At 46.1% G+C, this 27,110-nt stretch overlaps 1 long non-coding RNA gene across 1 annotated transcript in view; it reads right to left on the bottom strand.

Annotated features, from left to right (window-relative positions):
• Positions 1-4,842: 4,842 nt before the first annotated feature.
• LOC141106442 (uncharacterized) overlaps positions 4,843-27,110 on the bottom strand; it is a 94,580-nt gene continuing 72,312 nt past the window's right edge. The window contains exons 3-4 of the long non-coding RNA XR_012235744.1: positions 8,800-8,882; positions 4,843-7,268 (exon numbers count right to left, since the gene is read on the bottom strand). This is a non-coding gene — a long non-coding RNA (uncharacterized lncRNA). The remainder of the gene's footprint in view (positions 7,269-8,799; positions 8,883-27,110) is intronic.

The following is a 27,110-nucleotide window of genomic DNA, read 5'->3' as shown; positions in this document are numbered from 1 at the left end:
CGGTCGGCAAGTGGTTAAATGCCCAATTTTAGCATGGAGTCTGCCACTTCCTCAGTAAAGGTGGGGGGATATTTTTTAAATGAACAAAGGGATGTAGATCAACTCAGCAGACCAATTTTATGCTAAACTAATACAATGTGAAAATAATAATTTAGTGAGTGCTCATGTACAGTACAATGAGCCCCAGAGCCCCATGTAAAACAACCCATTCAGTTAGAAAAAAAAATGAAAGTCAAATCATTTGTGTATAGATTAAAAAAAAAAAACATTATAGATATTTTTTGTTCCCTTGTTTATAAGTGATCACATACCCTCTGTTCTCAGCTGCATAAGAGTTGGGGGGAGGAGTAGTAGCAGGACACTGAGTTTCCCAGTGGATGACTGTGCAGCGGGGGCATGTTGGGACAAGTTTGATAATTGGAGAAAAGCAGGCTGAGTTCCCGGCATTGCTAGAGAACTGACCACGGTGTGCTCTCATGCTTAGTGTGGTCAGTTTTTAATAGGAAAGCAGATTGGCAGAAACAGCATGGATTTCACACAAAGGAAGTAATACACAAGAGAACAGGAGACTTTCTCATACCAGTACATGGTACAGGAATATGACATGTTGGGGTAACAAACACTTCACCTTTCAAAAAATGATAAATTTACCTTTTTTTGCAGGTAAAAAAATGTGTATTTATTATTTTTCATTTCTGGAGCCTTTAAAGCATTGCACCAGCGATCAGCAGGTCGCTGATGCCATGCAGGTCTCCTGCACCTCATATGAGCAAGCCGATACATTCTGGCAGGAAGAATTAATAAACCACCACAGCACTCACAGCGACGTGGTAGTTATTTGAAAACTACAACCCAACAGCTGCAAAGGATGTTGACCTTATAGTTTGCCATTCACAGAGCGCTGTGAATGAATGAACCCTGCACGGCTGTGTTTTTTGCCGTGTGACGTCATCGCGGCTCCGTCCAATCACAATCACAATCGCTGGATTGCGCAAACCCAAAAGAAAGAGCAGGGCAACATGTCAGCCCTCTCAGCAGTGACAGTGCATCGCTGAAGGGCTTCATTCCAAGGTGAGTATTTCATAATGTGCTAGTATGTGATGCATGCTAAAATGCATGCTAAAAGACATCTGGTGCACACAGTATCTGGTGCAACTGTGCATAGTAACCAATCAGCTTCTAACTTTAGTTTGTTCAGTTAAGCTTTGACAATAAGGCTCGGTTCACACTACTGCGACCTGAAAGTTGCGTAATGTACGGTGCGACTTTGCCAGACGACTTCCTTAAGTATTACTTGATGCAACTTGATGTGACTTTGAAGCGACTTCGAAGCAACTTTCAGGCCATGTCTTGGTAATCTTCCTGTAATGTCAGATCCAAATCACATCAATATAGATGAGGATCTGACTTCCATTAAAGTCTATGGGCACAAATCACGTCGCCTTGAAGTAGTACAGGAACCTTTTCTAAAGTCGGAGCGACTTCAGTAGTGCTAATTAAGACACCTCTCGTTGACTAACATGGGATTTCACATGTCACACGACTTGGGGTCTCACAAGTGAGATCCCAAGTCGCAGCAGTGTGAACTGAGCCTAAAACCTAGACTCTGATTGGTTACTATGAACAGCTGCACCAGATTTTGTGTGCAGCAGCTTTAGTAAATCTTCCTCTGTGTATGCTGGCCAAAAAAAAAAGACTAGCAACATCAGCAAAGATCCAACTCACCTAAGATTATGGGGTTGATTTACGAAAGGCAAATCCACTTTGCACTACAAGTGCACTGCAAGTGCACTTGGAAGTGCTCTTGGAAGTGCAGTCGCTTTATATCTGAGGGGAAGATCTGAAATGAGGGGAAGCTCTGCTGATTTTATCATCCAATCATGTACAAGCAAAAATGCTGTTTTTTGTTTTCCTTGCATGTCCCCCTCAGATCTACAGCGACTGCACTTCCAAGTGCACTTGTAGTGCAAAGCGGATTTTCTTTAAGTAAATCAACCCCTTATGGGGCATACACACGGTCGGACTTTTCGGCTACAAAAGTCCGACAGCCCGTCCGACAGACTTTCGACGAACTTTTGGCGGACTCGTGGCGGACATTCTTACAAACGGACTTGCCTACATACGATCACACAAAAGTCCGATGGATTCGAATGCGATGATGTACACCGGACTAAAATAAGGAAGTTGATAGCCAGTAGCCAATAGCTGCCCTAGTGTGGGTTTTTGTCCGTCGGACTAGCATACAGACGAGCGGATTTCTGGGTCCGGCTGAGTTACGACGTAAAGATTTGAAGCATGTTCCAAATCTAAAGTCCGTCAGATTTGCGGCTGGAAAAGTCAGTGGAAAGTTCGGGGAAGCCCACACATGATTGGATTGTCCGCCGGACTTAGTCCGTCGGCGTCCGTCGGACTTTTGTAGCCGAAAAGTCCAACCGTGTGTACGCCCCATTAGTTTGCTTATTCCACTTTCATCAGGAAAAAATCCAGTGCAATCAAGACTCATACAAACAGATTGAAGTACAGATTCTTCCCTAGAGCTGTATTATCCATTATGCTATACAAATACAAACTCCCAAGCATAGGTGTGCACCCTAAAGCTCAAACACATATGCACGTGTGTGCATGTGTATACATTGCCTTAAAAAAGTATTCATACCCCTTGACATTTTCCACATTTTGTCATGTTACAACCAAAAACGTAAATGTATTTTATTGGGATTTTATATGATAGACCAACACAAAGTGGCACATAAGTGTAAAGTGGAAGGAAAATGATAAATGGTTTTCAACATTTAAAAAAAAAAAAATATGTGAAAAGTGTTGCGTGCATTTGTATTCAATTGCCTTCCAAAGTCACCTAATTAGTAAACAGAGTCCACCTGTGTGTAATTTAATCTCAGTATAAATACAGCTGTTCTGTGAAGCCCTCAGAGGTTTGTTAGAGAACCAAAGTGAACTCACAGCATCACGAAGGCCAAGGAACACACCAGAGAGGTAAGGAATAAAGTTGTGGAGAAGTTTAAAGCAGGGTTAGGTTATAAAAAATATCCCAAGCTTTGAACATCTCACGGAGCACTGTTCAACCCATCATCCGAAAATGGAAAGAGTATGGTACAACTGCAAACCTACCAAGACATGGCCGTCCACCTAAACTGACAGGCCGGGCAAGGAGATCATTAATCAGAGAAGCAGCCAAGAGGCCCATGGTAGCTCTGGAGGAGCTGCAGAGATCCACAGCTCAGGTGGGAGAATCTGTCCACAGCACAACTATGAGTCATGCACTCCACAAATCTGGCCTTTATGGAAGAGTGGCAAGAAGCAAACCATTGTTGAAAGAAAGCCATAAGATGTCTCATTTGCAGTTTGCGAGAAGACGTGTGAGGGACACAGCAAACATGTTGAAGAAGGTGCTTTGGTCAAAATTGAACTTTTTGGGCTAAAAGCAAAACACCAAACGTGTGGTGGAAAACACAGCACATCTTCCTGAACCCACCATCCTCATCGTGAACCCCAGGGCTGTCTTTTCGCATGGGCACGCTGGGCAGTTGCCCGGGGGCCCCACTTGCCTGGGGGGCCCCACCTGCCCAGCGACCCCAGCCAAGCATCATTCAGATGTCACAAAGTTTGCTGCCGCATTGTGCCAGTGTTGTGCGGCTCCCTCACAGAGACAGAGTGCCGCGTGATCAGTGACAGGCCCGATATCAGTCAGCGACTCAGCGGCGGGCAGTGTGCAGTGTGAGTCAGCTGTCAATGTGAAGAACGGAGCTGATGCTTTCTGTGTAGTTCCGGCTCTTCACAGGCGGAGTGATATGAAATGCACTCCGCCTGTGACGGATACAGGAAGCATCGGCTCTGCTCTCTACTGCAGCCGCATGCTGCAGCTTCCTGTCACACTTCCGCGTCTCAGAGAAGCCAGGCAGCAGTACACATGCCAGCATTAATACCCCCAGCACCAGTAGTACCCACGCCAGCATTAATGCCCACCAGGCAGCACCAGCAGTACCCACGCCAGCATTAATGCCCACCAGGCAGCACCAGCAGCACCAGAGTGTGAGTGTGTACATTTATATATATTTAGTTTTATTTTTTTAGTTATTAGTGCCCGGGCCCCCCCAAGTTTTGACTGTAATATCTTATATGTCCCCCTTATATATCAGTCTTAGAGTTGCCACTAGTTCGAGGAAGTGTAAGAAAGGTGAGGAAAAAGAAGCTTTATTACGTGTTGGTGAAAATAACCTTTAGAGCAAAAATGAAACGTAATGTTTTGAGTGGAGCACAGAAGAGGAAATAGGCCGCAGAGGAGAAAGAGAAAATGTAAAAACTTTGCACAATCGTGCGTGATTTTGTAGACAGGGCCCAAGTGCACTGTATTGCCCCGGGGCCTATAATGCTCTTAAGATGGCACTGGTGAACCCTAAACATACAGCCAGAGCTACAATGGAATGGTTTGGATCAAAGCATGTGTTAGAATGGCCCAGTCAAAGTCCAGAGCTAAATACAATTGACAATCTGTGGCAAGATTTGAAAATTGCTGTTCGCAGACAATCCCCATCCAATCTGACAGAGCTTATGCTATTTTGCAAGGAAGCAAAAATTTCTCTCTAGATGTGCAAAGCTGGTAGAGACATCCCCAAAAAGACCTGCAGCTGTAATTGCAGGGAAAGGTGGTTCTACAAAGTATTGACTCAGGAGGGCTGAATACAAATGTACACCACACTTTTCCCATATTTACTTGTAAAAAAATGTGAAAACCATTTATCATTTTTCTTTCACTTCACAATTATGTGCCACTTTGTGTTGGTCTATCACATAAAATCCCAATAAAATACATTTACATTTTTGGTTGTAACATGACAAAATGTGGAAAATTTCAAGGGGTATGAATACCTTTTCAAGGAACTGTATATAATGACAGTATCAGTAGAGCAATGGACAGTGTCAGTAGGGCAGAGATTGGTGTCAGTAGTTTTTATTTTTATTATTTTATTTTTTATTTTATTTTTTTACAATTTAATTTATTTAGGAGTCGCATTAGGGTGCTTTGGCGAAATATCAGGGGTCTAAACAGGAGGGATCTGCCACACGTCTATGCTCCCAAGAATGTTAATGTAGCTTGGTATTTTATCCTTTATATGAAAATATTGTATTAGTATCTTTATTCTTACTAATATATTATTTGCATTACTTTGAATATATTTGTATTATTTGCAAGGGCCATTGCTATTGCATCAATGTCTGGATAAGTATATGCATGTATTTATGGCTGTTGTCAGAGAACCTACCATGTAAATTGTTGTTCTATTCAATATCATGATAATCCAATTTAATGTTATATCTTTTAACATAAAATATTTTCAATTTTTTTAGCATGTAAAAATAAAATAGATAGGGTAAATAACCATTCGTGTTTTGCAGTCCCCCCCGAGGAAAAATCTAGGGCAGACAAGCATAAAACTGAAATTAGGACTTGGGCATAAGACTGTCATTTAATGTGCTAATAAAATGTGATTTATTCAGGTCAAAATATTTCATGACTCCAGTATGAAACTGGTGATGGGATGAGATTTCCACTTCTCTTCAGGGACGGGGAAAAGTAGATTGACAGGCATGTTACTGCTGCCCACTGGGTCATTTATATTTTATTGCTTTGTAGTTATCTTCATGAAATAATAATAGCAATTTGGAAAACTGATTTACAGTCTGAATCCTCCAAGGCTTTTAGTTTCAGTTACTTCTATGCGAACATTACATTACAAAGCAATAGATATATATATATATATATATGGCACACAGTATCCATCACATGCTAAACAACTATGGATAAAAAGACATATGTAAAGACATTTTTTTGAGAATATATTGTATTTTCTTTTCTTTTTTTTCCATGTTCAAGGATAACAAATTTTTAGGTAACTATGAACTATTTTATAATAATACTTCATATTTACCTATTTCCAGCTAGTAGGTGCATTGCATATGTAACACGTTTGGAGATTTTTGGTTAGTTTTGCATTGAGTTTCTATATGTCTATGTAGTGCCCTGCTCCTGTTGACCAGGCGCTCGCATGTAAATTTAGTTTTTGGCTGAGCTGTAACCAGCTTAGATTGAATGTATATAGTTTACTGGATCTGTTCTGGAATTAACTTGGTTGTGCAGTTCCCACTGTTGCCAGTAGGTGTCACTGGTACCATGGGACAGTGTGCGAATAACAACTTAGTGAAACTATAATGAATATTCTTTTTTCTAGAAACAGCCCAGTAGGAGGTTCCTGCCGCTGTGCATTCTGGGAGAGAGTATTTATGGGACAGATGCCATGTGCTTAGGGAGTTCTGACCTCGTGGCCCTCCGGGCTGGAGGCTATGTCACTGCAGCTGTGCAAGTAGGCCCAGAAGCCTGTCTGGGGCCTACTACCGCAGAGGTGGTTCTTAGGCTGTCTTGCCTGCTAGGAAGCTGAGGAGATCCGGGGGAGGACCCTTGCTGGAGAGAGCCAGGATGAAGGCTGGTCTCTCAGAAGGGCCTGGTAACTTACTTGAAGGACGCACCTATCTCTAACCTACCCTCACAGTACCGCCGGGTTGGCTTAAAGGTTCTGGTACTGTGAAGAAGCTGCTCTACATTTCAATCAAGGTAACTAACTGTCTGGCTGCTAAGTTTGTGAGAGAGACTTATCCAGGCGTATGCTGGCTGCTAAGCCTGTGAGAGAGGCTTGTCCAGACATCTTGCAGGTTGCTAGGTCTGTGGCAGAGATTTACCCAGCCATACAAGATTTACAGAGAGAAAACTGTGTTTGTCCTTTATTCTGAAGAGTCTGTAAGTGATCTGCTGCAAAAAGGTATCTGCAACCCCCCTTCAACCTCTTTACTGCTACTTCTTTCAAGTTGTCTTGTAATAAAGCATTGGAAAAAGAACTAAGTGACTGGTGCGTACATTGGTGGGCGCAAGGCCCAATATACACTCTAAGTTCCTGATGTGGTGAAACTATAGGTAAGGGGTGACGGCAACAACCCAATTTAAATCAGCAGCTCCTTCGGGGTTAGTGCTACATCTATATGTCTACATGGTGTACTTATTCACACTTGTAATTTAATTTTTTTTTTTTTTGCAAAAGTTCAAACTATAGAAACATTGACCTCTTAACTACTATGCTGATGTCTGCCCTTTTCTTTCATAATTTAAACAACTCATGTCTTCGTCAGTGCTTTCGGCAAGTGTTCATAATGCAAAACAAGAAGAACAAAGGCTGCCTTTGTTGGTGGTTTCAGCACACCTGTTGGAAAAAAAACAGCATGGTTTGATTGGTTAAAAACAAAACTGTAAATCATTCAATCTCACAATTAAATTTGTTGAAAGGTATAAACTGTTAATTACAGTCATCTTTGACCTAGAACGACACTAAGGGAATGAGTTGTGTTTAATTATCTTCTACAGCTAGTTTGTAAATAAGAATAACCTATTAGCGTGGGAAGTGCATTAGGCCGATGAGCTTTTGTTATTCTATTTACTTTTGTCAGGCTTCTCCAGGGATAGGCTGGGCATATACTGACAATTTTTGTATGTGCAATTGTGTTACTAAAATGACCTGCAATTGACCATGATTAATCGATAGTGATCACTACTCATGCAATTAGATCTAGTAGCAATCAGCACAAAACTGAGGAACTGATTTACCTTTAGCAAATATTCGCTACTGCATGCTGCACTCCATTGTTCCCAATGTGCAGCAATCACTAGCCACAAATTGCAGGGCAATCAGAACCGAGCATCTCGCCCAGCCAAATGTTTCTAGTGGATCATGTGGATCATGAAGTAAGGGCAGCCCTCATGGCCCTGCTAGTGGCAACTAGGGATGAATGGAGTGAAATTACCTCAAAGATATCTATCTCAATATTGGTGAAATTTTGCATATGCAAAGCGCTGAACAATGAGGCTTATGAGGGGGTTATTTGACACAAAGTCTGGTCCAGGATAGTTGAAAGGAGCTTCTATAACTCTCAAGAGCCATTTAAAGCCTATTGGGCCCACTTTAATTTGGCCTTTCGATTTGTCTTCACCAAAATCTCCCAATTTTCATTAAGGAAAATGGTAAGTCTCAGTTTTACCCATCCCTAGTGGACCCTGTCTATGAGAAACTATGTTTTGATCACTATTAGCCTCCTGTGAGGTAAGCGATGTGAGCCTACCCCTGTCTGTGCTCTCTTTTTAGTCTTTACTCCATATCTTGAGCTCCAAGCTGTTTGAGATATCTACATAGACCTCAAAGAGATACCACATAAATCTGAACATCTGAAATTTAAGGAGGTTGACTACGCCAAATATAAAACCATTAAAGTGTATCTATAGCCAGTTTTTTTGTTCGCATACAGTAGGGAAGGGTTCTTTTTTTTATTCTGTGTATAGCGCTATGGACTACCAGCAGAAGGCACTGTACTTTTCAGTGTTTCTAGACATCGCTTGTCCCTTTGGTTATCAGTGTAAACAATGACCTCATATTTGTGTACCCAACAAAGTGAATTATGGGACGTGTAGTTCCCCTTCAGATTGTTGCTTTGCACCCATGTACCCCAAGACTACACATCCCAGGGATCTTTGCTGTAACATGAAGATTGCTGGGAGTAGCTATAAAAGAAATGGAAAGCCCGGGCAGATGCTCTCTTCCTCCTGGGCCTGACGCAAGACAGACTTCTCTGTGCAACAGTGAGAGAGGTTGCTGCCTACCACGCAGAGTCTTACTTCCAACCCGAGGCCTAAGGGGCCTAGCTCTGCTACTCGCTTTCACTAACATCACTCGGATTGCCTACCTGTCGTTGTGGGTGCGTGTAGCAAGTTTCCCCTCGGGGAACGAGATCGTGGATCCGCTGCACGAGTGCTGCTACACGGGTTCCTGTCCAGAAGACATGAGATCGTTTTGGTCATTGGTGAGAGAGCAGATTGCTTGACCTTTATCTATTCATTACCACTATTACAGAGACACTTTGCACAGACATCTTTACCCAAGAACACTTTACTGCATTGCTGGAACAGGAACTGGAACTGATTACAGTTAACAAGCTCCAACTAGCTAGTGAAGAACATCAGATCTGCAATGTGGAACTCTTTTGCCATTACTTATAGGACCCTTTGTAGACTCGCTCCTTTCATTAGGATAGCATAAGTTGGCTAGATTGCATCTTTTTCAGTGTGACAGCATAAGTAGTTAACTGAAACATCCACTAGGAGGTGACTTCTGATCTAAAGCGAGTACACATAACTGTATGCAGAATAATATTGTTGCTGAACCATTGTCTTGTGTCATTGGGAGGAATTTGTTTGCTGAGTTGGCGCTGTTATCTCGGCTCAGCAGATTTATTACCTTTCTTTTTGAAATAACTATCCCCTATTTGGTTCAAGTAAAATATTTCAGAACCTAATCATATTGAGTTGTTTGATTATTGACACACAGTGCTACAAGGATGTCTGAACCCAGAGTGTCAGGTGGGTTGGAAGGTTCACTTTGTCATGGCCGTGCAGATGACCAGGAAACTCTCAGAAGTCCCCTAGGGGGCCAGTGCTACATGTGGTTTGCTGGAGAGTTGTCACTTTACTTCCTGTTCTAGAGATCCACAAGAAAGAGAGTGGAAATTTCTTCAAAGTGAGGGAAAATCCCAGGAACAGATGTCCTGTCCTCATGAGAAGTTTTTCTTCCACCTTCTGTTCTGGTGACAACTGTTAAATGTTGAATTTCCCATCAGCAAGAGTGGATACCAGGCCAAAAACAAAGGGTATATCTCTCCAGTGGGGGACACAGACACTGATACACTTTAAAAACTGCACTCCAGGCAGATATAAAATGAATGCAGCTTGATACTTTTTTTTTATATCCAACAAAATGTTATTTTGTTTGCAGAAGTACATTACAGACATATTCTTCATTGCAATATGGGTCAAAGTACATTACAAACATAGTCTTTAGTTCAATATGGGATTAAGTGCATATTGTCCAACCCGAAAAACATCCACCTACATAACCACATCAGTATTGTCACATTATCCCCTTTATTATTTCTCATAGCCCAATCCTCACTCGACATTTATTGCCAATAAGCTGTCTGCCACTAGGTCCACCGGGATTAATCCAGGCACATCCAACCAGAGTGCCCATAATTTCTCAAACGTGTGCACGCTACCCCTATGCTGGTACACCAATTTTTCCATTCTCAATACCAATCCAATATTGTCAATCCACTCCTTTGTGGTCAGGGGAGCCTCAGACCTCCAATGTAGCATAATTAATTTCCTCGCTTGAAATAGAACTCTATGTATAGCCTCTCTGCAATGTTCTTCCCACTCGTATTCCTCCAGAGCACCCAGGAGGCAAGCTCTCGGGTCCTGTGGAAGAGAAACTTTAAACACCGGGTTGACCGTAGTCACCACACTTGCCCAATATGGACAATTCCACAACATATGGATAAGATCCCCATGGTCTCTTTTACATCTTGTGCATGTGGAGTCGAGCTGTAGCTTCATCAAGTGGAGCCTGTGGGGGGTATAATAAGTTCGTAACAGAATGTACAGCTGGGTAAGCCTTTGGGACACATTCAGTGAGCACTTGCCTACCACCTCAAATATCTCCTCCCATTGTTCCCCGTCTAACTGTGCAACATATGCCTCCCATTTCTCCCTTACCTTCAAAGGATGCTGCTTCATCACGGACTGCAACAGGATGGCGTAACATTGGGAGATAAAGCCTTTAGATGAAGCAGCATCCCCCAGAAGGCTAAACACAGGGGTTAGGGACAAATGCCACTCTGAAGAATGGCTCTGTGCTGCCACCGCATGACTAATTTGTAAATAGTAGAAGTGTATCGATGGTGGAAGACCATAGGCTTCCTTCAGATCAACGAAGGAGTGCAACACCCCATTGCAAAATATGTGCTTGAGATGTATAACCCTGTACGTCTTATACCTAGCTCCAGACTGCAGCTTGGCCAGTTCAGTGTACGTATCGTTCTGCCATATGGGACCATCTGTATAGCCATCTGCTTTCTGGATATATTTGGATTTGTTGGATTTGTTCCATACCTTCTGGATTAGACTAAAGGTTGGGTACTTTTTATGAGGTTTGGCACAGCTTGATACTTGAGCAGCAATACTTATCAAAAATCCAGAACATTTATCTATGAATTTGAGTCCCATGCTAGGAGAAGCATCATAATTAATTTTCCATTTTTTTCTGACACCAGGCATGGGAAAAAAAACTACCAAAACATTTTTAACTTTTCTTATTAGCTGCAGACAACACTTTTTATCAACATTCAATCGTAGTCAGTGCAATCAAAACTATGCAGTAGTTTGACAGGAACGTGTTTGGTGTTGCTGCCTTGTGGCACAGGAACATTTCTCCACCTGTAAGAATGTCGTGGATGCACTGAAACAACATGTTTCTCCTGACCTGTTGTGCTATTTGTGCAGATGAAGGATTATATGGGGGTTTGCCAGAACGACCAGCTGTGGCCTCTAACTTCAGCTTGTTTAATTAAGCTTTGACAATAAAACCTAGAAGCTGATTGGTTACTCTACACAGCAGCACCAGATTCTGGGTGCACCAGTTTTAGTCAATATCATCCACTGTCTGCTTGAGCCACTGATCTGTAATGTTTCCTGACCAGACCTAGTGAAGTCATAACAGCTGAGCTCCCACTGTACGGGGCTGAACAGAAGCACCCTCAAAAGGACTTCCCTTTACCCTGAATTGAAGTCACCTTAGCTTCCTAGGAGAGGAATGATTGAGAGCCATGCCAAGTTCTTTTGAGTTCTGAAAATTGGATCTGTATACCTCTGCTTTTCTTAACCACTTCAGGTCTGCCCTATAGCAGTTTTACTGCTACAGGGTGACACTGTGAGCCGCAGGCAGCTCCCTTCTGTTGTGACTATACACAGTGGAAGGTGATCAGCGGGTACACAGTACCTGATGTCCTCCGGCACCTGCTGATTGTTAAGCAGAATGTCGATCTGCCTATGTAAACAAGGCAGATCGCCGTTCTGACAGGGGGGGGAACGATGGAATTTGTGATCCTGCAAAGCAGGGAATAAATTTCATCTCTTTCCCTGGTAAAAGCACATCCCACAGTACACATAAACACTGGCTAGACACACAGTTAGCCCTTTAATCTCCCTAGATGTTTAACCTCCTCCCAGCCAGTGTCATTAGTAGTGCATATTTTTTACCACTGATCACTGTCTTAGGCCCCTTTCACACCTATACGACTTCAAAGTCATGCAATTTTACTGCGATTTTGGAGCAGTACTACTTTGTACGACTTTGCCACAACTTTGGCATTAACAAATGAAAACATACAGTAGTTGGTATGAATCATGAGGGGGAACTCCACGCCAAGTTTTAAATAAAAAACTGGCGTGGGTTCCCCCCCAGGGGCATACCAGGCCCTTAGGTCTGGTATGGATTGTAAGGGGAACCCCCTACGCTGAAAACTCAGCTTGGGGGTCCCCCCAAAATCCATACCAGACCCTTATCCGAGCACGCAGCCCGGCCGGTCAGGAATGGGGGTGGGGACGAGCAAGCGCCCCCCCCCTCCTGGACCGTTCCAGGCTGCATGCCCTCAACATGGGGGGGTGGGTGCTTTGGGGCATGGGGGGGAGCCCTGCGGGCCCCCCCCACCCCAAAGCACCTTGACCCCATGTTGATGAAGACAAGGACCTCTTCCCGACAACCCTGGCCGTTGGTTGTCGGGGTCTGCGGGCGGGGGGCTTATCGGAATTTAATAAGGAGGCCCCCAGATCCCGGCCCCCCACCCTATGTGAATGAGTATGGGGTACATCGTACCCCTACCCATTCACCTAGGGAAAAAAGTGTCAATAAAAAACACAGTACACAGGTTTTTAAAGTAATTTATTAGGCAGCTCCGGGGTCTTTTTCTGACTTCAGGGGTCTTCTTCCGACTTCGGGGGTCCTCTTCCGACTTCGGTGGTCTCTCCAGCGTCTTCTTCCGATGTCCGCATCTTCTGCCGGCTCCACCGCTATCTTCTGCCGCTCTTTTGCCAGCGGTGGCCCGGACTTCTGGATCGTCTTCTTCCCTCTTCCAGAGATGTTGACACGACGCTCTTTAGAGCTGGAATGGTCTCTAAGCGCTCCGCAACGGACTTATATAGGTGGTGACCCCGCCCCCTTATGCCGTCACAGTCCCTGGGCATGCTGGGACTGTGACGTTTTAGGGGGCGTGGTCACCGGGTGATGACCCCCCTTATGACGGCACAGTCCCAGCATGCCCCGAGACAGTGACCTCATAAGGGGGCGGGGTCACCACCTATACAAGTCCATTGCGGAGCGCTCAGAGACCATTCCAGCTGGAGAGAGCGTCGTGTCAACATTGGAAGAAAAGAAGAAGGCAGAAGTCCGGGCCACCGCTAGCAATTGAGCTGCAGAAGATAGCGGAGGAGCCGGCAGAAGATCAGGACACCAGGAGGAAACGCCGGAGAGACCCCTGAAGTCGGAAGAAGACCTTCGGAGTCAGAAGAAGACTCCGGAGCTGCCTAATAAGTTACTTTAAAAACCTGTGTACTGTGTTTTTTCATTGACACTTTTTTCCCGAGGTGAATGGGTAGGGGTACGATGTACCCCATACTCATTCACAAAGGGTGGGGGGCCGGGATCTGGGGGCCCTCTTATTAAAGGGGGCTCCCGGATTCCGATAAGCCCCCGCCCGCAGACCCTGACAACCAACGGCCAGGGTTGTCAGGAAGAGGCCCTTGTCCTCATCAACATGGGGACAAGGTGCTTTGGGGTGGGGGGGGGCCATAGGGTGCCCCCTATGCCCCAAAGCACCCACCCCCGCATGTTGAGGGCATACAGCCTGGTAAGGTCCAGGAGGGGGCGCTCACTCGTCCCCACCCCCATTCCTGACTGGCCGGGCTGCATGCTCGGATAAGGGTCTGGTATGGATTTTGGGGGGGACCCCATGCCGATTTTTCGGCGTAGGGGGTTCCCCTTAAGATCCATACCAGACCTAAGGGCCTGGTATGCCCCTGGGGGGGAACCCACGCCGTTTTTTTTATTTAAAACTTGGCGCGGCGTTCCCCCTCATGATTCATACCAGACAGCTGTCAGCACTGCCTGTCGCTCATCGCGAAAGGAAAAAAAAGTTTTCCTTTCCCGATCAGCGAGCCAGGCTTGTGCTTACAAAGTCGTACTGAAATCGTGTCTATATTATTCAGGTACGATTTGCATACTACTTGAGGGTTTAACATTGAGGTCTATGGAGTACAACTCGCGAAGAAGTTGGACCAAAGTAGTGCAGGGACTACTTTCAAGTCGGCACGACTTAAAGTCGTGCCAATATGAACGGTAGTCATTGAAAATCATGGAGAACGACTTGTCATACGATTTTGCAGTACAAAATCGTGGGACAAGTCGTATAAGTGTGAAAGGGGCCTTAGTGTCACTGGTCCCCAAAAAGTGTCAAAAGTGTTTGTTATGCCGTGTACACACGAGCGGACTTTCTGGCATACTTGGTCCGGCAGACCAGAGTCCGCCGGACAATCCGACCGTGTGTAGGCTCCAGCGGACTTTTCCGGCAGACTTTTTCCCGAAAGTCAGCAGGATCTAGAATTGAAACATGTTTTAAATCTTTCCGTTGGACTCAGTTTCTGATGGAAAGTCCGCTCGTCTGTGTGCTGGTCCGACGGAAAGTCCGCTCGTCTGTATGCTGGTCCGACGGACCAGATACGACGCAAGGGCAGGGTATTGCATTGCGCGCTCGTTGCAATAGGAAAATCAAATTTTCCTATTGCGGCAAACACGGGGCACACCAGTCCCTGGGCATGCTGGGACTGTGACGTTTTAGGGGGCGTGGTCAACATCACCCAGTGACCACGCCCCCTAAAACGTCACAGTACCAGCATGCCCAGGGACTGTGACATCATAAGGGGCGGGGTCTCCGCCTATATAAGTCACAACAGAGCGCTCAGAGAGCAGTCCAGCCGGAGAGAGCGTCGTGTCAACATCTGGAGAAGAGAAGAGGGAGGAAGACAAGAAACCCAGAAGTCCGGACCTCCGCTGGCAAAAGAGCGGCATGAAGACAGCGGATGAGCCGGCAGAAGAACTGGAACACCGGGAGAAGAGGCCAGAGAGAGCGGAGAAGAACCAACCGGACACCGGGAGAAGAGGAACCGGAGGGACCCCCGAAGCCGGAGAAAGACCCCCCGGAGCTGTTTAATAAATTATTTTAAAAACCTGTGTAGTGTGTTTTATTATTGACACTTTTTCCCTAGGTGAATGGGTAGGGGTACCATGTACCCCATACTGATTCACATAGGGTGGGGGGCCGGGATCTGGGGGCCCTCTTATTATAGGGGGCTCCCGGATTCCGATAAGCCCCCCGCCCGCAGACCCCGACAACCAACGGCCAGTGTTGTCGGGAAGAGGCCCTTGTCCTCATCAACATGGGGACAAGGTGCTTCGGGGTGGGGGGCCCCGCAGGGATCAGGGTGTTGGGATTGTTGCGGGTGAGCAGGGGGGGTCACAGGGCAGGGTGACGTTGGGTCAGCCAGTAAGTGACTCTGGTGTGTTGGGCTTGGCGGACTTTTTTGCGGGTTTTCGTGAGTTGTTGGACCATTGTGCTCCGCCCGGGCCTTCTGGACCCATTTTGTGGCCAACGGGGGCGTGGGTCCCTGCCGTGACCACGTCTGCTGGTTTAGGCCGTGATGTCTCCATCATGCCTAGATCTGCGCTGCCGCCAGCGGCAGGCACAGCATCACAGCGTGACGGGCAACAGGACGCGGCGGTGGGTACCGAGGTTGCGTTATCCCCGGCGGTAGTCGAGTCTGCTTCCCAGACGGTGAAGGTCAGCGGCTCGGAGTCGCGTAAGGCTAAGGAGTTTGGGGATGATGGGGTTCGTTTGGGGGGATAAAGCACATGGCGAGGTCTATGTATGCATCGAGGGTCCGTTGGGGGTGCATCTTAAGCCTGAAGTCAGGGAAAAGATTTGGCGTGGAGAATACGTGGAAATATTCTCCCTCTTGCCTTTAGAGAAGTTTAACATAGATAAAGGAAAAGCGGATGAGAGTAGGAAGGAAGAGGAGGAGAGGCGTCGCTGGCGGCTTATCCCTAGGACTTTTTCCAATTGGCTGCAGGCCTTTGCTATACTGGCCAGCGTCATCGGTGAAAAGGAACCGGAGAATTGTTCTCCGCTTTTTTGCTACTTCCCCGCTATCGGGGAAGCTTATAGGGTATATGAAGGATTGGCGTGGCTTCGCTATGACGAACAGTTTCGTCAGCGAAAAGCTGTTAGGCCTCAGCTACGCTGGGACCATAAGGATATTGGGCTTTGGATGAAGCTCATGGTGCAGGCATGGGCTTCGGCACAGCCCTTTCCAGGGGGGGGGGGGGGGGGGGGGGGGGGCGGCGGTTCAGGTGTCACTGGACAGTCGGCCACACACCGGAAAAACTATTGTTGGCAGTTCAACGAAGGAACGTGCCGTTTTGGTGCAGCCTGTCGTTTCCGTCATGAGTGCTCCGGATGCGGGGGCTCTCACGGTTATGCCAAGTGTTTTAAGAAGGGGAAGCTCGAATCCGGTGAGTCCACTTCAAAAAGGGAGGACGCCGGTAAACCTGTCCGAGATGCTGCCGTACCTAAATAGGTATCCCAGAAGAGAGGCGGCGATTTTCCTTGCTGATGGCTTTGCCAATGGCTTTCGAATTCCTTGTTCTTTACCTTTGACTGGGACATCTGTGCCCAAGAATTTAAAATCTACATATCAGTTTCCTCAGGTGGTGACAGAGAAATTGGCTAAGGAGGTTGACCTGGGCAGGATGTCCGGCCCCTTCGATCACCCACCCATACCTTTGCTGCATGTGTCACCTTTGGGGGTGGTTCCTAAGAAAGAACCCCATAAATTCCGGGTGATACATCATTTGTCTTATCCAAAAGAATCTTCGGTGAATGATGATTGAGCCTGATTTAACTTCTGTGTCATATACGTCGTTCGATGCGGCCGTCAGTTGGGTTCAGCAGTATGGGCAAGGGGCATTGTTGGCGAAGATGGATATTGAGTCCACTTTTCGTCTGTTGCCGGTTCATCCGGACAGCCAGCCGTTGCTGGGATATTTTTGGGGTGGGCAGTTTTTTATTGACCTTTGCCTTCCCATGGGTTGCTCTATTTCCTGTTCCTATTTTGAGACGTTTAGTACTTTTGTTGAATGGGTGGTACTGGAGGAATCGCAAGTGCGCTCGGTTCTGCACTACCTTGATGATTTTCTTTGTATCGGCCCCCCAAAGTCCACGGTTTGTTCGGTCCTGTTACGGACGTTGGAAGGCGTTGCGTGGCGTTTCGGGATTCCTCTTGCGCCTGAAAAAACGGAAGTTCCTTCCACTGAGATTCAATTCTTGGGCATCATCATTGATACGCAGGCAATGGAGTGCCGCTTGCCGCCTGCAAAATTGGAGGACCTGCGATTGATGGTTGGTGCGGCCCTGCAGGCAAAGAAAATTAGGCTGAAACAGTTGCAGTCTTTGCTGGGGAAGCTTAATTTCGCCTGCCGCATCATGCCGATGGGGCGCATTTTTTGTCGTCGTCTTAGTGCCGCTACTTCTGGGGTGCGATTGACGCATCATTACATTCGGCTTTCGGGCAAACACAAGGCTGATTTGCGGGTGTGGGATGAGTTTCTGGCCTCTTATAACGGGAGGTCCTTGTGGATGGCCCCGGTGGTGTCGGCCTTTGATTTTGACCTATATACTGATGCGGCTGGCAGCTTGGGGTTTCGGGGCTTATTGTCAAGGGGCATGGTGCGCGGAGGCGTGGCCGGAGGATTGCCGCGGGATTCTTGAGTAATCTGGTGTTATTGGAGCTTTTCCCGATCGTGGTGGCGGTAGACATTTGGGGGTCTCGATTTGCGATAACATGGGGTGGTTGCAGTCGTGTCTAGTCTGTCCACTTCATCTCCGCCAGTAGTGCGCTTATTGCATTTTTTGGTTCTTCGTTGTTTAAGCTTGAACTGTTTTATAAAAGCTGTACATGTACCGGGTGTAGAGAATTCCATTGCTGATGCCTTGTCTCGTTTTCAGTGGGACGGGTTCCGGAAGCTGGCGCCGGCGGCGGAGCAGAGGTTGGTTCCTTGTCCTGCGCATCTGTGGAGACTGCGTTGGAATAGCTGGTGCCTCAGTGCAGTGTTCAGTGAGTGTGGGTACATGGGCGGCTTACTCATCGGTTTGGCGTGACTGGGATGGATTGGTAAGTTCCATGGGGGGTTGTTTTTCGGATCGGGACAGGCTTTCCTTGTTGTTGTATATGATTGGGACGCAGTTTTCCATGGGAGAGTCCGTATCCAAAATGAACCGGAGATTGGCTGCTTTGGCTTTTCTTTTCAAGCTACAAGGCCTTCATGATGTTACGAAGGATTTCATGGTGCGTCAGGCCATGAAGGATTTCGGCACGGACGCGTGATATGAGATACCAGGCGCCCGGTGTCCTTTTGGGCTGCTTCAGGACCTGGTAGGAATCTTGCCCAGGGTTTGTTCCTCGCTTTATGAGGTTCAACTGTTTACGGCAGCTTTTTCTTTCGGCCTTTTTTGGAGCCCTGCGGATTGGGGAGTTAGTGAGTAAATATAAACGTGGTGCGGGTGGGTTGATGTTTTCAGAGGTACAGATCGCTACGGATAGCGTCCAGCTTCATATCAGCAGATCAAAAACTGATCAGCTGGGCAAGGGTGTTTACGTGACATTGTTCAGGGTGCTTCCGGAGACGGTGTGTCCGGTGCTTGCTGTACAGCGTTTCGCACAGGTTCGGAAGGGTGTACAGGGACGTTTTTGCAGCATGAGGATGGTTCATCCTTGTCGCGTTTTCAGTTTGTGGCAATTTTTAAACGCTGTTTGGTGGCGGCTGGCAAGCCAGCTTCTCAATTCAATACTCATCATTCAGAGTGGGGGCAGGTAGTGAAGCGTATAGGGAGGTGGGAATCTGACCGTTTTAAAATTTATGTTCACCCGCACATGCTGTAATGTTTGTTTATGGATATTTGCTTGTTTTCTGGTGTTTTGTTTGTGTGGCTCTATGTTTTTTCTTTGGTTTGTCTTTTGCAGGTTTTCCTCAGGGCCTGGTGTGAATTTTGGGAGACTCTTATATATTCTGGGGGGCGATTAGGGCGGATGCACGACCCGAAGGGAGGCGTTCCCCGGAGTGAAGCAGTCTGCAAATGGCTGGGAGTTAGAGGCATGATGTGGGGCGGGTTCTTCCTGACTTTTACTATTAATCTAGAGTTGATAGGCCTCCTGATGTTTTGGTGCTCTCCGTGGAGGGAATGACATGGGGGTTCGGGCTGCTAGGGACATTGTCCGGGATGTTAAATTCGACATTTTGCGCTTGATGTGGGATTTCCCTGGTATTGTCATAGTGTGGTCGGACATAGTGGCACGACACAATTGGCGTCATGCTCGTTCCATTGGGCGCTTGAATAAGGCAGGATAAAAGCCAACAGGGAGATAGGACGCTTTTTGTCTCGTCTGGGGGGGTGTGGTGGTTCGACATCGGATCTGGAGGACTTGTCTATTCGTTATTGGAGGGACGATGGAGTGCATTTAAATGCGGTGGAACAGATTTTTGGTTTTTGGGATTACAAGAAGGGGTTCAGAGGGCTCTTCCGGTGTGGAGGGACTCGCTTGAGTAAGGTGTCACTCAGGCTCGCATGGCGGGTCAGAGGGTCTTTGGGGGGTCAAGAATTAAACAGATTATAGAATTTTGGGGGGCCCATACAGGGTATGGCGTTCCCACCTTGGTTGGTTGTTGGTGGTTCTCCAGACTTAGGTCCCATGGGAAAGGAAAATTTGAAAGTCGCAACGTCTTCGAGCCGGCTGGGGCACAGCTGAGGACACAGTTGGTAATAATCAAAATGGGACCCCAAAGACCCCCTCCTGGTGTTAAATTGTTCTGTTTGTTGTTATTAATTTGTTTAATAAAAGGGCTGTTGTGGCATTTAACCACTTGACGACCGCCTCACGCTGATGTACGTCAGCAGAATGGCACGGGCAGGCAAAATCACATACCTGGTACATGATTGCTCTGCCGCGATCGGACCCCCCCCCTGGTGCCAGAGGCGGTCGTCATCTTTTCCCGGGCGATGAGAGGTGAGGGGGAGGCCATCCATTCGTGGCCACCCCCTCCGATCGCTCCCGGCGAATGAAAATCCTTCCTGTGCCTCTGTAATGTAAACAGAGGCACAGGAATTGATGTCATCCCTCCTCGAGCCGGTCTTTTCGATCCGGCGCCGAGGAGAGAAGACATCAAGTAAGTTACACCAACACTACACTTCCAGTAGAACACGCCAGGCACACTTGTCACCCCCCGATCACCCCCCGATCACCCCCCTGTACCCCTGTCACACTGACACCAATAGCAGTTTTTTTTTTTTTGCATTAGTGTCAGTTTGTGACAGTTATAAGTGTTAGGGCAGTTAGGTTAGCCCCCTTTAGGTCTGGGTTACCCCCTTTAGGTCCAGGGTACCCCCCTAACCCCCCCTAATAAAGGTTAACCCCGTGATCACCCCCCGTTGCCAGTGTCGCTAAGCGATCGTTTTTCTGATCGCTGTATTAGTGACACAGGTGACGCTAGTTAGGGAGGTAAGTATATAGGTTCGCTGTCAGTGTTTATAGCGACAGGGACCCCCATATACTACTAACTAAAGGTTTTAACCCCCTGATTGCCCCCTAGTTAACCCTTTCACCAGCGGTCACCGTATAAGTGTTATCGGTGACGCTGGGTTGGTTAGTTTGTTTTTTGTAGTTTATTATAGTTTTAGGGCACCCGCCGTTTATTACCTTATAAAGGTTTAACCCCCTAATTGCCCGGCGGTGATATAAGTTACGTTTTCAGGATCAGATAAGGTCTGCATCGCCCCAGGCAGCGTCAGGTTAGCGCCAGTACCACTAACACCCACGCACGCAGCATACACCTCCCTTAGTGCTATAGTATCTGAACTGATCGATATCTGATCCGATCAGATCTATACTCCCCAGCAGTTTAGGGTTCCCATAAACGCAGTGTTAGCGGGATCAGCCCAGATACCTGCTAGCACCTGCGTTTTGCCCCCTCGGCCCAGCCCAGCCCACCCAAGTGCAGTTTCGATCGATCACTGACACTTACAAAACACTAAGACACACATAACTGCAGCGTTCGCAGAGTCAGGCCTGATCCCTGCGATCGCTAACAGTTTTTTGGTAGCGTTTTTATACAGTCGCTAACAGTCAGGAGCTTTTTGCCTGTGAGTCTCACTAGTGTACCCCTAAATTTAGAGCCCAAAATGGCAAATCGAAGGTACACTAGTGAAGAGGCCTACACGTTTCTGAGCATGACAGATAGTGAAGAGGAAGTCACTCATCTGTCAGATTCAGGCTCAGAATACGATCCTGTAGAGGACAGCGGCTCCATGACAGATAGCTCTGATGACGGAGTTGTGGTCCCTGCTAAGGTCAGGCGTACCAGACCCCAATCTTCTTCTTCTGTCCTTGAAGTGCAAGAACCGCAGGGCTCTCGTATGGAGCAGAGAAGTACTAGTGCCGCTATTCCTTCTGGTGAACTGGCAAGCACCAGCGGCCTAGTACACCCTGGTCGTACATCCAGCATTGCAGTAACACTTGGTGACGTGGCGAGTCCCATAAGTACAGTTCAAGCTGGTGAGGTGGCAAGCACTAGTAGTGTCCCGCTGCCACCAAGAAGACAAAGACAGGCCCGTCGAGCCCATAGTGCCCTTCCTGCTGCCTTCGCCAATATCCGAATTGGGAACCCACCACTTCTGCAGCACCCGTACTTCCCCCATTCACTGGCCAACCCGGAATTCAGGTGGAAACAGTTGATTTTACGCCACTGGATTTTTTTTCGCTGTTTTTCACCGAAGATCTCTATAGATCTATTGTGGACCAAAGCAATTTGTACGCTGGTCCCCAGTCCTCCCTTGCCAGAGATTGGAGACCAATTACGGTCTCCGAATTTAAGATCTTTCTGGGCCTTTCCCTCAACATGGGCTTGAATAAAAAGAGTAAGTTGCGGTCATATTGGTCACTGACCCAATTTACCATGCGCCCGTGTTCTCTGCCTCCATGGCCAGGGCACGATACGAGCATATTTTGCGGTTCATGCACTTCAACGACAATGAACTCTGTCGTCCTCGTGGAGACCCTGGATACGATCGGCTCTACAAAATTCGTAAACCACTTCAACCAACATTTTGCAGGCTTGTTTACTCCCCATCAAGTTGTCTGCGTTGATGAGTCCCTGATTAAATTTTCTGTCCGCTTGTCATTCAAACAGTACCTTCCCAGCAAGCGTGCCAAATACGGGGTCAAGATGTATAAGCTCTTGACAGGGCCACAGGCTATACATGTAGTTTTATGGTTTACGAGGGCAAAGATAGTCACGTAGAGCCGACAAACTGCCCTGACTACATAGGAAGCGCTGGCAAGATAGTGTGGGACTTGGTGTCACCCTTATTCGGAAAGGGGTACCACTTGTACGTGGACAAATATTACACGAGCGTGCCACTTTTTAGTCACCTTTTTGATCAACAGCATGTGGAGCATGTGGCACCATGCGACCTAATCGCCGGGGCTTTCCCCAGCGGCTTGTAGATTCCCGTCTTAGGCTGGGGGAGAGAGCTGCTTGAAGTGTAATAACTTGCTCGCTATGAAGTGGAGGGACAATAAGAATGTTTTCGTTCTTACCTCCTTTCATGCAGACACGACGGTCCCAAATTCCTACGGCGACTGGTGTTGTGGAGAAACCCCTCTGTGTCCATGAATATAACCAAAATATGGGAGGGGTGGACCTCACGACCAGATGTTGGCGCCGTACCTAGTTGCCCGTAAGGACAGACGCTGGTACACAAAAGGGTCTGTTTATTTATTTCAGTTGGCTTTGCTGAATGCTCATGTGCTATACAGAGCTTTAGGACGGACTGGATCCTTCTTTAAATTCCAGGAAGAGATCGTCAGAGCCCTTCTGTATCCAGACGGTGCTCCACCTCACCTTCCCCAACCAAATGCAGTAAGCCGGCTGCATGAGAGGCATTTTCAATATGTCCTCCCGAGTACCCCTACCTAACGAGCCCCCCAAAAAAGATGTTGTGTCTGTAGCAAGCGCGGATTTAGGCGTGACACCCGGTATTATTGTCCCTCCTGTCCTGACAATCCTGGTCTTTGCATGGGTGAATGTTTTGAACGCTACCATACACTAGTGGAGTATTAGCGTAGGGTACAGCACTGCACAGACTAGGACACACTTTCACAGGGTCTCCCAAGATGCCATCGCATTTTGAGAGACCCAAACCTGGTACCAGTTAAAAAAGTTAAAGTTACAAAAAAAGTGTAAAAAAAAAAACAAAAAAGAGTAAAAAAAAAAAAAAAAAACCACAAAAAGATATTAAAATAAAAAAAACAAAAATAGTTGTTGTTTTATTGTTCTCTCTATTCTCTCTCTATTGTTCTGCTCTTTTTTATTGTATTCTATACTGCAATGTTTTATTGTTATGTTTTTATCATGTTTGCTTTATAGGTATGCAATTTTTTTATACTTTGTTTTTTTATTGTTAACCACTTTTTCGTTTTCAGGTTCGCCATTCAGCTGCAGAGCAGATTTATGTATCTTGACAGCAACAGAGTTTGCTCCCACGATACATAAAGCCGTGACTCCAGCGCTGTCGGAGGTGATTTCACCGCCACAGTTACATACTTCAGCATATATGCCGAAGCGTGGGGCAGCAGTGGGTGGAGGAGCGATTTGCTCCTGCCTTTTGTGGGAGGATGCCCCCATGCTTCGGCATATATATATTTTAGGCACAGGTTGCGTTAAATGTTTTATTTTTTACTATGTTTTTTTTTTTATTTGCTTTGCAGGTATGGTAAGTCTTACTGTTATACTGTAATGTTACTTTGTTTTATTGTTAACCATCATTTGCTTAGCAGGTACGCCATTCAGTTGCAGCGCGGATTTATTTATCTTGACAGCACCAACGTTTGCTCTCATGATATATAAAGCCGTGACTCCAGCGCTGTCGGAGGTGATTTCACCACCACAGTTACATACTTCAGCATATATGCCGAAGCGTGGGGGCAGCAGTGGGTGAGGAGCGATTTGCTCCTGCCTTTTGTGGGAGGATGCCCCCATGCTTCGGCATATATATATATTTTAGGCACAGGTTGCGTTAAATGTTTTATTTTTTACTATGTTTTTTTTTTATTTGCTTTGCAGGTATGGTAAGTCTTACTGTTATACTGTAATGTTTACTTTGTTTTATTGTTAACCATCATTTGCGTAGCAGGTACCCCATTCAGTTGCAGCGCAGATTTATTTATCTTGACAGGAACAGCGTTTGCTCCCAAGATATATAAAGCCGTGACTCCAGTGCTGTCGGAAGTGATTTCACCACCACAGTTACATACTTCAGCATATATGCCGAAGCGTGGGGGCAGCAGTGGGTGGAGGAGTGATTTGCTCCTGCCTTTTGCGGGAGGATGCCCCCATGCTTCGGCATATATAAATGGTGCATGTATGCCCGTCATTAGAAGTGGGTGGATGAAGGGAGGTATTCTAATGGTGGGCATACCCACCGATCAATATCTTTTTTTCGTTCAGCCCACAGGCTGCATGAAAAAAAGTTTACAATATATGCCCAACAAGGACCAGCAACGTACTGGATGTTGCTGGACTTTGGGTGGTTATACCAGAATGATGCCTACAGGTTTAGGTATCATCTTGGTATCATTCTTTTCAGCCAGTGGTCAGCTTTCATGTAAAAGCAATCCTAGCGGCTAATTAGCCTCTAGACTGCTTTTACAAGCAGTGGGAGGGAATGCCCCCCCCCCCCCACCAGCTTCCATTTTTTTCTATGGCTCTCCTGTCCCAACAGGGAACCTGAGAATGCAGCCGGTGATTCAGCCAGCTGACCATAGAGCTGATCAGAGACCAGAGTGGCTCCAAACATCTCTATGGCCTAGGAAACCGGAAGCTACGAGCATTTCATGACTTAGATTTCACCGGATGTAACAGCGCCATTGGGAAATTGGGAAAGCATTTTATCACACCGATCTTGGTGTGGTCAGATGCTTTGAGGGCAGAGGAGAGATCTAGGGTCTAATAGACCCAATTTTTTTTAAAAAGAGTACCTGTCACTACCTATTGCTATCATAGGGGATATTTACATTCCCTGAGATAACAATAAAATGATTTAAAAACATAAAAATGAAAGGAACAGTTTAAAAATAAGATAAAAAAATCAAAAAAATAATAAAGAAAAAAAAAAGCACCCCTGTCCCCCCCTGCTCTCGCGCAAAGGCGAACGCAAGCGTCGGTCCTGGCGTCAAATGTAAACAGCAATTGCACCATGCATGTTAGGTGTCACCGCGAAGGTCAGATCGAGGGCAGTAATTTTAGCAGTAGACCTCCTCTGTAAATCTAAAGTGGTAACCTGTAAAGGCTTTTAAAGGCTTTTAAAAATGTAATTAGTTTGTCGCCACTGCACATTTGTGCGCAATTTTAAAGCATGTCATGTCTGGTATCCATGTACTCGGCCCAAGATCATCTTTTTTATTTCATCAAACATTTGGGCAATATAGTGTGTTTTAGTGCATTAAAATTTTAAAAAGTGTGTTTTTTCCCCAAAAAATGTGTTTGAAAAAATCGCTGCGCAATTACTGTGTGAAAAAAAAAAATGAAACACCCACCATTTTAATCTGTAGGGCATTTGCTTTGAAAAATATATAATGTTTGGGGTTCAAAGTAATTTTCTTGCAAAAAAAATAATTTTTTCATGTAAACAAAAAGTGTCAGAAAGGGCTTTGTCTTCAAGTGGTTAGAAGAGTGGGTGATGTGTGACATAAGCTTCTAAATGTTGTGCATAAAATGCCAGGACAACCCCCCCCCCCCCCAAATGACCCCATTTTTGAAAGTCCATGGAATATTTTATATTGTGACGCAAGTTGCGGGAAAAAGACAAATTTTTTTTTTTTATGCACAAAGTTGTCACTAAATGATATATTGCTCAAACATGCCATGGGGATATGTGAAATTACACCCCAAAATAAATTCTGTTGCTTCTCCTGAGTACGGGGATACCACATGTGTGAGACTTTTTGGGAGCCTGGCCGCGTACGGGACCCCGAAAACCAAGCACCGCCTTCAAGCTTTCTAAGGACGTAAATTTTTGATTTCACTCTTCACTGCCTATCACAGTTTCGGAGGCCATGGAATGCCCAGATGGCACAACCCCCCCCCCCCCCAAATGACCCCCATTTTGGAAAATAGACACCCCAAGCCTCTTCCCATCTACTTCTTTAATTAGAGGAGGTTGCTCCCTACTGATGTGAAGGGGATGTACAACAATCGTATGCGTTGTGATAGCTCACAACCAGAAAAGAAGAACAGACCAAGGGCACAACTTCTGTATTGTCCAGGCTGAAAGCATTATAGGACATTATTTTCTCTTCCAAGCAGTGCATCACAGATCAAAAAACTGATACGAGATGCTTGTTTTTTTTTGCTTTCGATGTTTATTGCTGCCATTTGTGATTTTTACTTGAAAGTTTAACATTTTGTGCAAAGGATTGTAAATACTCCACCTGCTGGATGCTAATTTACAAGTGTGCCCCTACAGTTCTGGAGGACACACTGGTGACCTAGTGGGTGGCGGATGGAACCACAGCGTGGGAGGCAGAGGCATCCAACACAACCAAAAGTGTTGGATGCTGAGGATTCCAGGGGTGGGAGCAGCAAACATTAGATTCACTGGTGACAGGAATAGTAAGTATTATTAACCCTTTCCAGCCATCGGGAGCCGACCCTTTAAAGTTTCTTTAGACACCCCAAAGAATAAAATAGTAATAGTTCACACATGACCAGTGTAGGAACTAATGTCCCCAACTTCCACTACCCACTCTTTATTTACTACTCCCCTTTCCCTTTCTTATCTATAATAATTAGATAACGCACACAGGAGTTGTTTGGAGTAAAAACCGGCCATAGCAGCCTCCTTTATTATAAAATATAAAACCAACTTTTAAATAACTTTAAATAACTCTTTTAATGAACATTTTGTACAACTATGTATAACTTTTAACTGACAGTTCTTACACC

Source organism: Aquarana catesbeiana, linkage group LG01 (genome assembly GCF_042186555.1).
Source record: "Aquarana catesbeiana isolate 2022-GZ linkage group LG01, ASM4218655v1, whole genome shotgun sequence".
Classification (NCBI taxonomy): domain Eukaryota; kingdom Metazoa; phylum Chordata; class Amphibia; order Anura; family Ranidae; genus Aquarana; species Aquarana catesbeiana.
The sequence above is the reverse complement of the archived record's forward strand: the minus strand, read 5'-3'. Positions and strand labels throughout refer to the sequence as shown.